The sequence below is a fragment of the Anguilla anguilla genome, chromosome 10, assembly GCF_013347855.1.
Source record: "Anguilla anguilla isolate fAngAng1 chromosome 10, fAngAng1.pri, whole genome shotgun sequence".
In the NCBI taxonomy this organism is placed as follows: domain Eukaryota; kingdom Metazoa; phylum Chordata; class Actinopteri; order Anguilliformes; family Anguillidae; genus Anguilla; species Anguilla anguilla.
The window spans coordinates 14690980-14707108 of NC_049210.1; positions in this window are offsets into that span (position 1 = coordinate 14690980).

Consider the following 16129-nt stretch of genomic DNA (forward strand, 5'->3'; position numbering starts at 1 on the left):
CAGGCCTCATTCCAGGCCCGCTTTCCTTAATTGGGTTGTCAGGAAAAAGGAGATGAGATAAGGTCGACCCAGAGTGCTCCTGAGAGATCTCTCATAAGAAGAGGGAAATAGCTCTTGGCACCACGCCGATACTAGTTTATTTGTGCAATTGTGCTGCCATCCTGCTCAGAGCAGGGCTTGCGGTCCATCTCGGGTTCTCACAGTGCCCCATTTTGAGTGTTGCTGGTGGTGCCATTTTGTTTCTGAGGGGCTCTTTGGTGTTCCTGGCCGCACCACACACCCCCAAAAGCAAAGAGGGCATGCTGATGGATGGGCACTAATCACTGGTGGACATACGTGCCGGAGGAAGCATCTCCCCATTGTGTCTGCGGAAGTCAGCCCTTCCCCAGAGACCAGGCTGGCCAGGAACCTTGAGACGGAGAGAGAGAAACAACAGGCATCTTGGACAAAGCGCCAAGAAACCTTTAAGGATGCAGGCCCTACACACTTACTTCAGAGGGGGCAGTGGGGGAGGGGGGTCTTTCCTTGATCTGCAAAACCCTCCCTGACAACTCAGCTAATAACATACAGGGAGAGTGATGAGTGTGCAGGTGTGGGTGTATGCATGGGGAGAGTGGGTGGCTTGTGGGGGGTGGGGGCACATCAGTTAGGCAGGCTTGTGTTAGTGTTTTAGAACACAGAGCAAGTTGTCAAAGAAGGCCCGCAGAAAAGGTCTACTGTCTCATTCTCCACACTGAGCATGTTTATTTTTTATTTCTTTTGTCCCAAGGCTTTCTCTCTCAATCGACAGGTGGAATATCTCCCCGGGGAGACAAATCCCCTCAAATCCCGTCAACCAGTCGGGGAGTGCCATGGGTGGGTGGGATGAGTCAGTTATTATCGCTGTGTTGTGAATGGAACAATAAGCTCCATCCATTCCGGAATGCTCTGCACTCCAAAGACTGTTTGACTTTGGGCCGGTCAGAACCTGCCTGTCTGTCCCTCCGAGCACGGGGTTACCAGAAAAAGGTCCATTGTCAGAGTCTTTGGTGAGCTCTCTATGGAGAGTCCTGACAGTGTAGGTATAGCCTGCCTGCCTTACACTCTTTTTACCTTAACCCCTGGGGTCAAAGTCACTTGCCTGGCTTTCAGCATCTTGTTTCTGAAGCACAGGGGGCTGTCAGTCTTGATTTTCACTTGATTTTAAATGCATTTCACTGTGGTAGTCCTTGTCATGTTGGAATGTCCGTTGGCTGTTTTTGTCTGCAACAGAGCACTAGAGGTGTGTTTTGGGATGAAATGCTCTACCCCCTTCTGGACTCCATGGCAATTTACCGTAGGGTTTTGGGAAGTGGCTTGAAGTCACAGTAGTCCACAGTAGTGGAAAGCAGAAATTTCTTAATGGAACCTTGAAGAGCTGTAGGAATGTTCTGTGAATTCAGTCCGTGGCTTAGAATGTCACTGAGCATCAAAGGTGTAATTCACCATTGCTCTGTAAGGCTGTGTTAGCAAGCCCACTACCTGAGTGTATGAGTGTGCAGAGAGGAGTCAATGGGGTGAGAGGCAGGCTGCAACCTGCTCTTTGCACACCAGACCTCACTGTGTACTGGTTATGACACCCATCAATCAAACAAAACCCTCCCCTACCCTTCTGTCAGCCCACAAGATTGCAAGATGAATAAAGTGTGCTAGATATTGGAGTGTGGTGGTTAGGAACTGTGTTCATTCAGACTGTTTTCTGTGTTCAGAAAAAGCAACCAACAAATAAGGCATAACATTTCAAACAAAATATTTAATCCAGTTTAAAGGTGCACAAAAAAGAACAAAGCTAAATGTTTTTTATCCAAAAACAATTGGCAATGCTATTTACCAATACAATGACATGCATTTGAACAGACATCAGTAAGTCACATGATGTTAAGTTACACAATTCCATAGGGTATAGCAAGAACACGGTTGAGGTAGGCAGGCTACTGCAGGCATCTGTGCATCTCTCAGTGGGGCAGTAGCAGAGGTGATGGAGGGTATGAGGGGTAACCCCTGTTGTGCAGTGGCACCAGCTCCAGTAGGGACTCACAAACACAGGATGGGCAGAGGGGTATTTACCCCCCTCCTTACCTTTCCTCCCCTCAGACGTCATATTCCCACGAGAAACGTGTGGCCTACTATGCCCAGAGCAGACTCTGTATTCCCACTTAGGATTCCCTCCACGCCGAGATTTTCTCTGCCAAGACAGAATGCTAAACACATAGCCGCACACGGCAGTCAGCGCAGACTCTTTGTGTTACACTGCACAGATGACCTTGAGCTGCAGAGGCACACACACTCCACCTGCACGGGAGGAAAGGATGGGCAAGCCCAGCTGCACAGCTGTCTGTTGTTAGGGATAACATGTTAGGGTGTCATGGATATGAAAATGTGATGTTACAGCATTACCAAATGTGTACCTGAGATTAATCTTGCAATGTACGTTCTCCTGACGGGCAGATGCATGTGGAAGCATGTTGCATTTGATGACACAGAATTAACTCATAGGCCTGATCCAGTGCTGTGGTCGTTTTTATTGGTGAAGCCACTTAATATTTGTCGTCCTTTTATTAATGAATAGGACTTTAAATGGTGGTCTATGGAGGACAGTTCATGATGTTATCGCTGAAATCCCTTTAAATCCTCCTATAAATCAAACCCTTAACCCTGACTCTTGTGCTCCCCGCTGCACCTCCATGCCCCCTCCTAGAAAATCTAATGAAGTTAATCCTCTGCCCGGTTGTAGCACGCTGTGACCATTTCTGTGCAGGCAGATTTCCCCTGTGCAGTTGTGGCGGGTGTTTCTTTTCAGAAGTCAGGCCGCGATCAAAAGCGAAGGGGCGTGAGGGGGCGGGGCGGGCGGGCTTCGGGTGCGCCGCAGCTGTCAGGGTCAGCTTCCCCGCGTGGGTCAGCTGGGACGGCGCGCCAGAGCGCCGGGTTCCGCACGCACACTGCCTTAGCATCTGCTTTCTCACCCTGTTCTACTCCTGCCCCACTCCTGCCCCACTCCTGCTCCACTCCTGCCCCACTCCTGCTCCACTCCTGCTCCACTCCTGCCCCATTCCTGCTCCACTCCTGCCCCATGCCTGCTCCACTCCTGCCCCACTCCTGCCCTACTCCTGTCCTACTCCTGCTCCACTCCTGCTACAGTCCTGCTCCACTCCTGCCCCACTCCTGCTCCACTCCTGCCCTACTCCTGCTCCACTCTTGAAAGTGCCAGAGTCCCCCGGCCAGGATTAGCCAGCGCTCAGGACACAGCGTCTCTCTACTGTTGTGCACTGCTTGCTTTTTCATTCAGTGTAAACCTGTTTCTTTTCCTTTTCTGTTGAAACCGATATGTGAAGACAGTGCCTTTGAATCATATTCAGCAATTATTCTTCTCACTGATATGGATCTGGGACAACTCTTTATATCCTAATTTGTCACCCACTCCCCCAACGCCCCCCGCCCACGCGGTGTGTTAAAATGACTGATTTTTTTCTGAGAGGGGGCCCCCTCTTTGGGGGAAGAGGAAAAAGGCAGAGAGTTTATCTAAATATTTTTATGGCGTGTCTGTCTCGTGTAGGAGGTCGTTAAAAGCCCTCCCTTTGCAGTTCTCTGAGGGGACACATGGCTTTGACATTGACTCCGGGGCAATTTGGCGTCGTTTGCCTCTCTTTTGTGAACGGTCTTTCCTGACAACAAGCAAAAACAAACACCGCCCACCAGCTTTTTAAGGGCCCTCCATTTGGACCTTTTGTGTCTTAAGAGTGGCTCTGTTTCCTTTATTAGAACCCCCCCCCCCCCAAAAGCCAAATACATGGAGTAAGTCCATTTCCACTCGATAGCCCGCTGGGGCTATTTCTCAAGCGGATTTGAACACTTGAGCAGATTCTTGTTTATAGAGAAGTTCCCTGCGTCGCCGTTCTAGCGTCTCCATCATGTTTATTATTTCTCCCTCACGTCTCCCGTCATTTAAAAGGCGGGAATCCGGCTTTATAGTGATAATGATCACGGAGAATAATCACGGTAATGAAATGGCTGTCTGTCTAGGGGCAGCTAAGGAGAGACTGGAAGGAAGCTGTACCGGCCCTGACGCGGAAGGCAAACAGTAGCGCAGAGGCCAGAGAGAGGCCTGGGGTCAGCCTGCTCCAGCAATCAGAGAGAAAAGACGCTCGCACCTCCTGATTAAAGGAAACGGGCCGGGAGGAAGTGGTGTGCGAAAAAGATATATGTGCCCGACGCGTATCCTGGACACGCAGACATGATCATCTCTTCTGTTTGGGGTAGGAAGGAACGGCAGCCGTGGCAGATGTAAAAACAATTAGGGTCCGAGCTGTTGACGTTTTTGCTCTGCCTCTCCCCCTTTACATCAAAGTCGCTGAGTAAGTGCTAGTGGGCCTGTGATTGATTCGATTGTTTTTGTACGCCCCAAATCGCCTGGCGCGTTCATGAATGAATTTTGGCTTCTGCTCGCTGTGCGCCATGCGGTGGAGGCTCCAGTTTGGCACGGGCCCTGAGGCTCCTGTACTCTCATAAGCCGGCCTGTTCACCCCCCATTTCCATCCTCCTCCTACAGTCAGTACAAAATCAGTTCATTCACTCATTCATATATTCATTGATACAAATACACTTCCACATGCCCACAGGAAAAAATTACATCTGAACACATGCAAAGAATCAACGCAAAAGCATTTGCGTTTACCCATAAGCATTGTGCAGCATGAGGTAAAAAAAAAAAATCTGTTTGCTCATGAGTTGTAAAGCATTGACCTCAGCAATGATTTGAATGTATTAAAGCAATCTGATGCACCCAAAACTCATGTCTGTAAACGGAAGTATAACACAAATCCCTAAATTTAGCATCTGGTTGGAATGCTAAGAAGCTTTTGTTCTGAGATTGGCATAAGGTTTACAGCAACAACACAGTACTAATCCTGGGGCTGTAAACAGTGAACATTTTGGAACTATTTAGTCAAGTGGTGCACCTGTCTTACAGACAGCTATAACAGCACATTTCATAGCCAAAGGTCCCTACAGGATCTGAACAATGAGTGTAGACAAGTGCATTTGTTATGTGTAATGTACTGTAACAGTATCTGGTGGAGTGTTTCCTATTATCTGAACTCGAAAGTAAACAGACTAGATTCAAGCTCACTGTGAAAATCCCTTGTGCTGTGAAACAATGTGAAGGAACATTTATATGTTGAGATAATGTCTGGAAAGTCCTTTGCACTGGGAGAGTTTTTTCATAAAAAATTCCCTTCTTCCCAATTTAAAATGATCCGTTTTGTTTCCAGTGTAAGGCCTGTTATTTTGTTAGATACCTGTGAACTTGTATTTCTACCACTTGTACATCTCTCTGCCATTAAATATAACATGATAAAACTTTGAATCTGGGCTCCCCACAAACAAACCTCAAATTATCATGTGGAGAAGTAATTTCATCTGCAATTAAGGCTCTTCCAGGATGATTTTATTGGATTGAGCTGTGTGTAATCAAATATCCGATGATGAGTGAAGGTAAGCAAGGCTGTCCCCTTAATGTTTGTTTAATTTGATTAATTTGATTTAAAAAATGTTTTCTTTATTAAACAACATTCAACTGGTCATACAATATATCGACGTCTGTAAGTATTCTAATATAGCTAAGATGTATTTTTCATTGATTTCTCAAGATGTTTTAAACTCCTTGAATACCTCATTGTATGATCTGCAAAGAAAATTTACCCTTAAATAAATAAACTATTCCCCCTTCACTTGATTCTCCCGATCACTATGGTTACAACAAAATGTATTTAACTGTCATGAATGAGATTTGCTTCCCTTGCCTGGTTTATTTCCCCTTTACTTGTCTCTAGAACACAGTCAGATGTAAAATTGCAGTCTCGAATAAAAAAAAGAAAAAGATCAATGAAAACATAAGCCAGGGGTGCTTTAGTCCGGTTCAGAGGGGCTGAGACTGTGTTTTTCTTGAGCTTGATCCGGACCGAAGCCTTCATCCGGACGGGGTTTCTGAGGGGAAGAGGCTGGGACAGAGCTTTAGTTCTTATGGGAGGTATCGAGTGACAGGCCCAGGTTCCGGGCAGATAAGGGCTGTTTATGGAGAGTCTGAGAACCGTGTGGTCATGGGGACGGCTATCGGGACCCCTGGCTTCAGTTACGCCACGGATGCCTGTGTGTCCGCGGGTAGACTGTGTGACCAGGGGAGGGAAGCCCTGGTCTGGGTTTTGGCTGACGCCTCTCCCTCTCTCTCTCTCTCTCCCGCTCCCTGCCGCTCCCACCCCCAAATCCCAGCCTGTCCCATTTGATGTGGTTTCCCCTGAAAAGAGGAGATTATGAATAATGAGCACACAGTGACATTTTGGTTGTGAATTTAATCATTTTTCTGTTGATTAAAGTCTACATTGTGCGGTGGAGCAATATGATATGCACGCTCATTTAAACTTGTGTAGGTGAATAGAAACAACAGAGCCACGTCCCCAAAATGTTGAAGGGACCTGGGGTATGGGAGGAGGGAATCTCATTCCTCCAGTAGGCACATCTGAACACCACATCTGAAAGAGTGTCTGAGTAGAGAGACGATGCAGTTTACCAAAGGTCTAGATTGTTTTTTTTTTTCTGTGAGCGCTTTAGCATTCTAGAATGGACAGGTCTCTGGGACCCCAGGGTAGTACAGCAGGTTAATGCTGCCAGGCTAACCAAACAGCAGCTTATTCCCTGATGAGTGACCAGAGGTGGGGGGCCGGGGGGCAGAATTTGGAAATCTCTTGGGCTGGATTGTCTTCTTTCCCTGGAGGGGGAGTAGGGAATGACCTTTGATCCCCCCACCAGTGTCTATCCAGTTTGGCATATTCCAGCAGTCCCAAACCTTTAAGCCCCCTCGTTATCTGCACAGAACTGTTCCTCTGAATGGCAAAATATCGCCCAGTTGCCGCCTCCCGTTACCATTGTTTTCCTTTGCCCCCCTCTTTTTTCTCATTTTCTCTCTCCTCTTGTTTTTGTTCCTCCTGTTTTCTCTTTGGCTTCCTCCCTCCTGCCTTCATCTTAAACCCCTGCAGTGGGCTCCCTCCCAATGTCCACCTTGGCGGATAACACCAAAGGCTGTCTGAAATCCGTTAAAGTTAGAGCAAATCACAATGAGAAACATACTGGGTTGGTTATTTTTCAACTGGACATGATTTTCTACATTGGGCTCTAGTTCACTGAGATGATTCAGATCCAACGTGATGTGATTTTGGAATCTTTAGGTCTCTGGATTCTAAGGGACGTCTTGACCTGAATGCTGCAGCACCAGGTGCTCGTTACACTGCACAGATGCCCGCTGACTGACTGAAGTATACACAATCCTTATCATTTACTGCGTAGAGTTTAGAAGTGTCTCCGCTGCGAAACAAATTGCCCTCTGGAACATTAAATAGAGCTGTACTGAGAGACTGGTTTGACAGATGCTATTGATTGATGAGCAAATGAATGTGTGTAAGGAAGTTGTAGCAGGAAGAAAAGGTATCAAGCAGCTGACATTAGCAACACCAGGTAGTTCACTCTGAAAAATTTTAGGGGTCTCAATGAAGCTGCCCACACAGGTTACACATTTATTTTGAGTGGGTAAAAACAGGACCCAGTGACTCTTTTAGTCAATGATCCAGTTACCTCAGTGACTATTCCTGGTTAGACTGTCACATTTAAATGGTTTGGCTCTGGATTCTCTCATTTCAACCTAATCCCAGTAGAGCCAAGATAGACATTTGTTCCCTTTATACAATATTGTGTTGACAGGTATGTTAGCTTAAGGATTGGTAATAATAGCAGCCTTTCCTGAATTTGCTTTAGTTTTATAAGATTTTTTCTTAACTTTTTTCTCCATTTGGAGTCACTAGTTTTCTCTCTTCAGCCACCACCTTGTCACCTGATTTGAGGAGAAGCTTCAGAATCTTACATCAGAGCTGTCAAAATCTACTGTAGAGCTGCTGTGTAGTTTCATCCTGTTAAGGCACTGTTCCTATGCAAGGACAGGCTCTGGTATAAAGTCCAGGCCGTGACAATGCCAACAGTGGCCAGTAAGCCTGCAGAGTAGAGTATTATTGGTGCTGAAATCACCCAGAGAGGGACAGTTTCAGCTGACTGGGATGACGATGTCTCATCGTGCCCTAGCAACCCCGTTGATTGATCAGGAACCTGTGGTTTGCCTCCTGAGCTGCACATTAAGTGTCTTCCACTGATTCAAGCATGTCTTGCCAAAAGAAGCTATGGGGATGTCACATGCTTCAGTGAGCACATATTTGTTTATGGCTGTCAAACTATATAGGTTGCAATGAGGGCTGCAGTGTGAGCATAACTGGGCATTCCAGATTTGGAAAAAAAGGAAGAAAGCTTTTGAAAAAGTCAATATAAATTATTTATTTTCTTAACTTATTATAGAAAGACCTGTTTTCTTGCTTGCTTATATAAATGTGACTGACGAGGTCAGAAAACACCAAAAGCCCTCTGACACCACTGACCTAAACACCTATTTTTACTATATTGTGCAAACAACAAGCTGGGCAATTCTTCGTTTACAAACACAATATTTACATTACTAACTACCAAAAACAGAAACCCAAGTGTTTTTCTCTTTTCCTATAAACAAATACCCCACGGTACCTAGAGTGGCCCAAAAACAGAAATATATTGGTTAAAGGATGAAACTGTCTCATAATAGAACATCCTGCCCGGCCTGCTGTTTTGTCCATTGACAGTGGGGTTGTTTAGGGAAGGGGGGTGTGAGGTCCTGAGTGGAGACAGAGGGGAAACACCTTGTGACCCGCTTGTTCCTCCTCTTCACACAGGTTCTGGGGAACAGGAGGCAGGGAGACAGGGTGAGGTCCCATGGGTCCACTAGGATCTCATACTCAATTTGAATCTGTGCCCATAAAAGGAATTAAAAATTGTTAACGTTCTCTGAAGAGACCCGTATTTATGGGGTCAAATGTAAGTGGCTCATTGTTGTGATTTTACAAATGGACAACTAATGGGAGGTCAGTTTGAATGTCATGTCTGTTTTTTACAGGCTGCTATATGCAAACAACCAAAATTCTCAAACAGTACGAGAGAGAGTGAGGGAGCGAGAATACCCAAGATCCTCCAGTTTGTTTTGTGGCTTTCTTGGCAGCTGTTTGCTGGGAAAACAGATAAGTAACAGATAAACAAGCATAGTAATGCCATGGCAACGACAACAACAATGGAGTCTCCATCTTTCACTTCATCCATTTTGATCAGGAAGACCACAAGTGGTGTTGTTTGGGTTGTAATCACCCGTAGTCATTGTTCTGCTCTAGGGTGGTGGGGGAAGGGGGGGCATCGGCCAAGTCTAATTGGGGGCCTTGGGTTGACTCACGTTGACACGAAGAGGCAAACAGGCTCCTCAGAGTCTCTCAGACTCCCATAGTGTGAGATCAGCTCTGTGAAAGAAACTGTGTTCGTCTAGACACACTGGAGTAAGAGCGATGAAGGCTTCTTGTGTTCAGATGCTTGTACTTTAAACATCAATAGTCAATGTCAGGCGTTAACATCATTTTCAAGGGCATCAGTGCACGGTTGTGGCTATGGAACAGGGCTATGACAGGGAGATTTCAGGTAACATCTTCGGCTGTACTGATCATATTGTGCCATTGGGAAAAGCTACTTTCCTTGAATTACCTCAACGTGACGGTGCAAATGAGTGATGTGTAAAAGACTGGGAAACTCAGACTGAATATATGGGTATATAGGCCAGTGCCTCTTCAAATTTTCCACTTTAGTGAGTCTCAAAATGACCCACTGTAAGGGCAAGTCTGTACAATGTGTATATGTTAGATAATTAAAGCAATAACCTGCAGTAAATTTTTGGAATCCTTGAACTGAACTGAATCTCTTTTAGTTGACGGGTTCCTATTGTACAGATACTAAAACACTGTCCAAACACCATATGGAGATGGCATTCATGGTCAGTGGAATCTTTTCGGCCTGGTGGGATTGCCACAGTAGTGACGGACAGAGCGAACCTTTCCAAAGCAATGACACAATTCAAGCAATTGCATTGGTTGAAGCTTCAGAGTCATGAAGCATTTGACACCTGCCTCTCTAGTGACATCTCCTGGTTAATAAATATGCCTGTCATTACTCTTTACAGCTGTAATAATTTGAAATTGGTGAAGCGCTCCCTCTTGACTATAAAATTCAGTTCATGAATGTGATATAAAACTGGAAAATATCAGTGATTTGAAAGCTCAACACTGTGTCGATACATATTGAGCATCACATATTGGGCATGTCTATGCCATAGGTTCCAGGTAGCAGCTGTTGTATATGTCACCCACAGAGTTTTTAGTGTCTTTAGGTGTGTCAGAGTAAGAAACAGTTTAATTAAATTAAAATAAGCTGCAGTATACTGTGTATATGTAAATAAAGAAGAAAGAAGTATCTCAATTTCATTGGCCATTGATACATACAGGCCATTTGACTTTATTGTTTGACCTTTTAAAGCACCGGAAAGAGATAGGGAGATAGGGTGAATGAAAGGCCTGTCAAAAGTAATTAAAAGTAAATAAATGTGCCCTTGGCTGCTGCTTTTCAGTAATTCCCTGGGCACCTTTTCTCTGGTGGCTACTCACACTGGTTGCTGCACGGGCACAGTATTATTAAAAAAGGGGGCTAGCATTAGAGTAGAGGGAAGGATTTAAATGCAACGCTATTTTAATGATGAACGATGGCATTTTTATCACAGATGAGTCTGAACTTTACTTTCTTGACCATTCAAAGTAACGCTCTTTCATTCCTTGTCAAGAAACTCCTTGTCATCTGTGTCTGGAATATTTTATCTGAGCCTATTGCCCTTTGCCTGAGAGCAGAATGCATAATTGTGGACCCAGTGCAACAGTGTCAAGTGTCCCGACCTCATTTCCCAGCACTGGTGATTTGTTTTCCCAGTAGCGTTGTTGTTTCCCCCCCTCCAATAACAGTTTGTTGTGCAACATGAAAAAAAAAATTTCTGAGCTTGTAAGCAAAGCATTGCCTAGGAAACATGTATAGTGGTATGAGGTGTGTGGGACTGCCAAGAAAACAATAGGCAAACCTTATCAGCTTTAATAACCACACGTGGTTCTCCACACCTGGCATTATTAAGTGCCACTAAATAAAGCTAGGATGCGTCTGGGAACAGGATAGTAATTTCTATAACCAGTGCCTTAATGGTGGGTCAGTCAGTTATCAGTGGTTTCCATCCCCAGGATGCAAGCAGGAAGTCATTTTCTACTGAGCACTGCATTGCCAATACCACAGACTGTTCCCTGCACCATTCTCGGTGGTAAAGCTTTGGTCTGTTTGGACTGGAACTGAAGCTCGCTCTTTAGGATCTCGCTGTATGTCGCCAGAGATTTATTGAATCCGCCCCTCCCGCTCCTGAAGCACCACGCTTGAGTGACTCTACCTCTTGCTGGGCAGAAGTTGTGTCCTCACAGATCTATCAGCAGCACATGGGGGCCCCCTGGCAAAGAGGTGTGATCTCGTCCAGTGTGGCGGCCCTGGTGCTTAGCAGCCTAACGCCAACCATCAGAACCCCTCGTTTACAAGGGACAACAGGTCCAAGGGAATACCCTCCCCCAACGTCTCCTCACATAGCTTCAGTGGGTGAAGTGTGTCTGTGTGGGCTTTATTGGTGTCCTGGTTACTCTCAAGAAACTACAAACCACAAGCTTCTAAAATCTCTTTTGTTTGTCCTCACAGTAACAGAGGAAACCATAAATTACAATTTACAACTTAGGCATTTAGAAGATGTTTTTGTATCCGAATGGACTTACACAGGATAAGTGAGTGATGTAAATAACCTACAGAGCAGCAATGGTTACAAAGAAATAAATAATATAAACTCAAACTTCACAATAGCTAGATTGACATATGTATTGTAGTTATCTGCATGTGCATTAAATGTAATTATATGCTTTTGTTATTTAATTATAAATAATATGGTATCGACTAGACAAGCTGCAGAGCCTATGTAGCCTACCTACCTACCTCTGGAGATATTGGAGCAGCATTGTGTAAAAAAATAGGGGAGTGTGGAAAGAGTTGTACCTCTTCTGCAGCTCTCTTCACCCTCCCAAAAATCAGACGGGCTCTGCAGGAGACACCACGCGCCTGCCGTATCACCTCGTGGCCGACCTGCTCTAGGTGTGTTCGGGTAACACCTGGCTGTGACCTCGGCCGCCCCGCGCCATGTCCCAAGGCTCTGAGACGAGGTCCGAGCGATCAGATCGGCTCGGTCGAGCGCACAAATCAGTCAGAGTAACGACGCGGCGCCCTGACATCTTTATACTTCAAACAGGCGACAGGTCACAGATTTCACTCCTTATCACTTATCTCCTCTGGAGCCAATTTTCTAAGTGTGTGTGAGTGTGTGTGCGTGTGTGTGTTTGTTTGTGTGTGTTTCTCTGTTTATCAGGGTGATGGCACCTTCACAATTCAACCAGATTTCTAAAGGTTTGAATTTGAGAATGGCCACACACATTTCCTCCCTTAAAAACCTTTTGTCCCACAGTAAAATGGCAAAAAAACTTGCATGTGAACACCCAATGAACACATTTGTGATTTAATGATTTTCATGACAAGAGTAAAATTTGTGAGCTCGGTCTGAAATTACAGTGCTGGTCCTGGTCCGTTATATCAGCTGATTCTCTGTCGCATTCTGCTCTTGCTGGGCTGTTTTCACAGTTGTTCTGAATAAAGCGTTGAAATAACTCCGCATTCCACAGCCCTGTCACGATCTGTCTTCCGCACTTTTCCCAGCATCCATTCTGAAACGGGCCTGCAGGGACCACAGCAGCGGGGTTGTGAGGCTGGGTGGGGAGAGAAAGGACCTGTCATTTCTGATCGCGACACAATGGGAGCGTGAGTCCAGTCATCTGTTAAAAATAACTGGTGCAACACATTACAGAATCTACATGCAGTGATCCCCCTGCTTTGGCTACGGGCTCAGCCCACTGCAATGCAGGTCTCTCCAGTTTATCGGCTGCACTTGCCCAGGTAATATAGCAGGAATCACCCAGAAATCTCACAAACTGCTTTACAAAACAAAACTTTCAAAAACCAACTTTAATTCTCTAACAGAAAGAAATCTGTATGCCAGAAAGACATGCTCAATCCCAGTCGCGCCTAAAACATGAAAACACTTTTGGTTGTCACTGAAATGCCTCATAATGAGGAATGCGGGCCCACATAATCATATAATCACACAAGGTGTCACAGTACTATCTCCTGATTTCAAAACTTGTGGGGTATTTCAGCTCAAACTCCCCCAGGGCTACAGGGGTCACCCATGATGTGTGTCAGCCTCACTTCCAGCTTGCTTACAACCATAAACATGTTTGCGGTTTATGGTCCTGTGATTGAGGTCTGAAGTCCTTTATCTCCTTGCATTTGGTGTGTCCGAGTTAAAACGATGGCCGTGGCTTGGAGGTGGCCGTTCTGAAGCGGAGCGCCCCGCATCCCACCAGAAAGCCCCGCATCCCACCAGAAAGCCCCGCATCCCACCAGAAAGCCCCGCATCCCACCAGAAAGCCCCGCATCCCACCAGAAAGCCCCGCATCCCACCAGAAAGCCCCGCATCCCACCAGAAAGCCCATCTAATGGCAGATCAAACGACCGCACAGCTGCCTCGGGGTCACGTATAAACCTGCTCTCGCATGTGTGGTCCAGCCGTAATCTCGACCCCTGAAAAGGCAAAACAAAACAAAACGGGGAGGAAAAACACACTTAATTCCCCCCCTTCTCTCAAGTTTACAACATCATCCTTATTTCAAAAGCTTATTGCTATCATAAACCAAGAAATTTACAACAAAACTGCATCACAGAGTGATGGCGGACAAAATCCACCCTGGATACAATATCCTGTAGGGCTTCCAAAAATCCTATGGAATACTATGGTAAGCCAAACTAATATCAGTGTCTTTTTTTGGGGGGGAGAGAATTCACCAGCACTCAATTGTGCACTTAAAGTATGTTTGAGCTACAAAGTGGAGTATTCTGAGTAAAGATGTCTCTTAGATGTCTGGCTGATCTGACCATCTGTCTCTTATCTGTCCTGATTTGTTTTTTAAATTTGTCTATTTATTTATCTAACGGATTTCTGGGGCAGGAAACAGCAGGCGGGCAATCCTCTCCCCTGGGGAGAGAGATAGAAGCGGAGCCTAGGTGTGTGATTGGTGTGTGTGAGTGTCTGTCTGTTTGTCTGTTTGTGCATGTGTGGGAAAGTATGCATGCATATGTGTGAGTGTGTGTCTGTCTGTCTGTCTGTTTGTGCATGTGTGGGAAAGTATGCATGCATATGTGTGAGTGTGTGTCTGTCTGTCTGTTTGTGCATGTGTCAGAAAGTATGCATGCATATGTGTGAGTGTGTGTCTGTCTGTCTGTCTGTTTGTGCATGTGTGGGAGAGTATGCATGCATATGTGTCCTTGTGTGTGTCTGTCTGTCCATGTCTGTTTGTGCATGTGTGGGAGAGTATGCATGCATATGTGTCCTTGTGTGTGTCTGTCTGTCCATGTCTGTTTGTGCATGTGTGGGAGAGTATGCATGCATATAAGTGTGTGTATGTGTGTGTGTGTGTGTGTGTGCATTGTACGTGTGCATAAGCACATATGTGTGAGTAAGTATATGTATGTGTGTTACATTGTGCATGTATTTGTATATGTGTGTAAGTGTGTGCATGCATAGGAGTGAATTTTCACTACATACCTGGTGCTCACGTGCGTTACAGTGACTGTATGTGCATGTATGCCTCTTTTCTTGAGTATTGTTTAATAATCAGCACGTCTGCACACACAAACACAGAGTGGGTACACTGTGGGTGCAGTACGGGTGGAGAACAGGGAAGGCCTGAGAGGATCAACCAGGCCGTACACTTCTTACCTCAAGAAAAAATACACACGTTTCACTTTTAAAGTAAAGGGAAGCATAGTTTAGTTCACCTTGCTGGGTTTTTGCGTTCCCAGAAGCCAAAGGTGAGGGGCAGACTCTGAGAAAGACATGACATGGCAAAAGATCGGCAGGCTTGACTTCACAGGGGTGTAGAGGAGAGAATGGGGGAACGTGGCGGGAGTGGAAGTGGGGGTTGGGTTTGGGGAGCTCCGGGAGCCTTGCTAGCGCTGAATGGTAGTTTTGTCTGTGCCGGGGCAGTGTCCAGGCGCCACTGCTGCCCCGCTGCTGAGCGATGGATTGGGGTGCCGAGTGAGCCCCACCGTCTGTGTCTCCAGCCGCCCCCCCCCCCCCCCGGAGCCCCTCCTCCCCATGTCTCTGTGCGCTCTTCTCTTTGAATTAGGGGCAGGGTTTCTTTTTGCAGGGAGGGGGGTGGCTGCTTTTTATCGCTCCCCCATTATGAACCCCTATGCTGATATGCGCCTCGGACCCTATGTTGTCACCTGTCTCACTCGATTTGGGGGTGATCGGCAAACTGGATGCACAAGTATTAAGGTTGTGATTACCGCCCCCCCCACACCCGAGTCCCACCCTACTTCATATCTAAGGAGAGTCTTTTTTTCTGTTGCTCTTGTTTTGTAAAGCACACTTTAACCTCCAGGCAAGTCTTTACCTTAAACCCCCTTTCCAGCAGAAACCCAGCTATGTAAAAGGAGGTCTGACTTGCAGATTTGCTCTGAGTGAGAGCCTCAGTACCAGCCACTGCTGGCTGGAGTCTGACAGCACACAGCACAGCCCTATGTGCCAAGTGCTGGCTCTCACAACCCGATTTCCACTGCCAGTGACCCCCCCACCCACGAAACACCAGCTCTCCCATCCTGTACACACCCCGGGACCCCTCAAGTGTCGGTGCCTAGGGGGGACGTCCCCCCGCACAACTTCTTGAACTGCTTCAGGAGTAGGACGTCCTGCTGGCTAACCTCCAAGCCCCAATTTGGCTGGGGAAGAATGCTTTGTTTTCACCCAAGCTGTGCTAGATCTGCTGAGCACATTATTTAGCACTGATATCATTTGACAGCAGCCAACAACAACATTGCAAAGATCAGGGGGCAGGCTAGACCCATTTATAATCACTCATTGAAGTGTATGCTAACTTACACATCCTAAATTACCCACTAATAAAATGATGAAGGCCTTTTTTGGTTGTATAACAATACA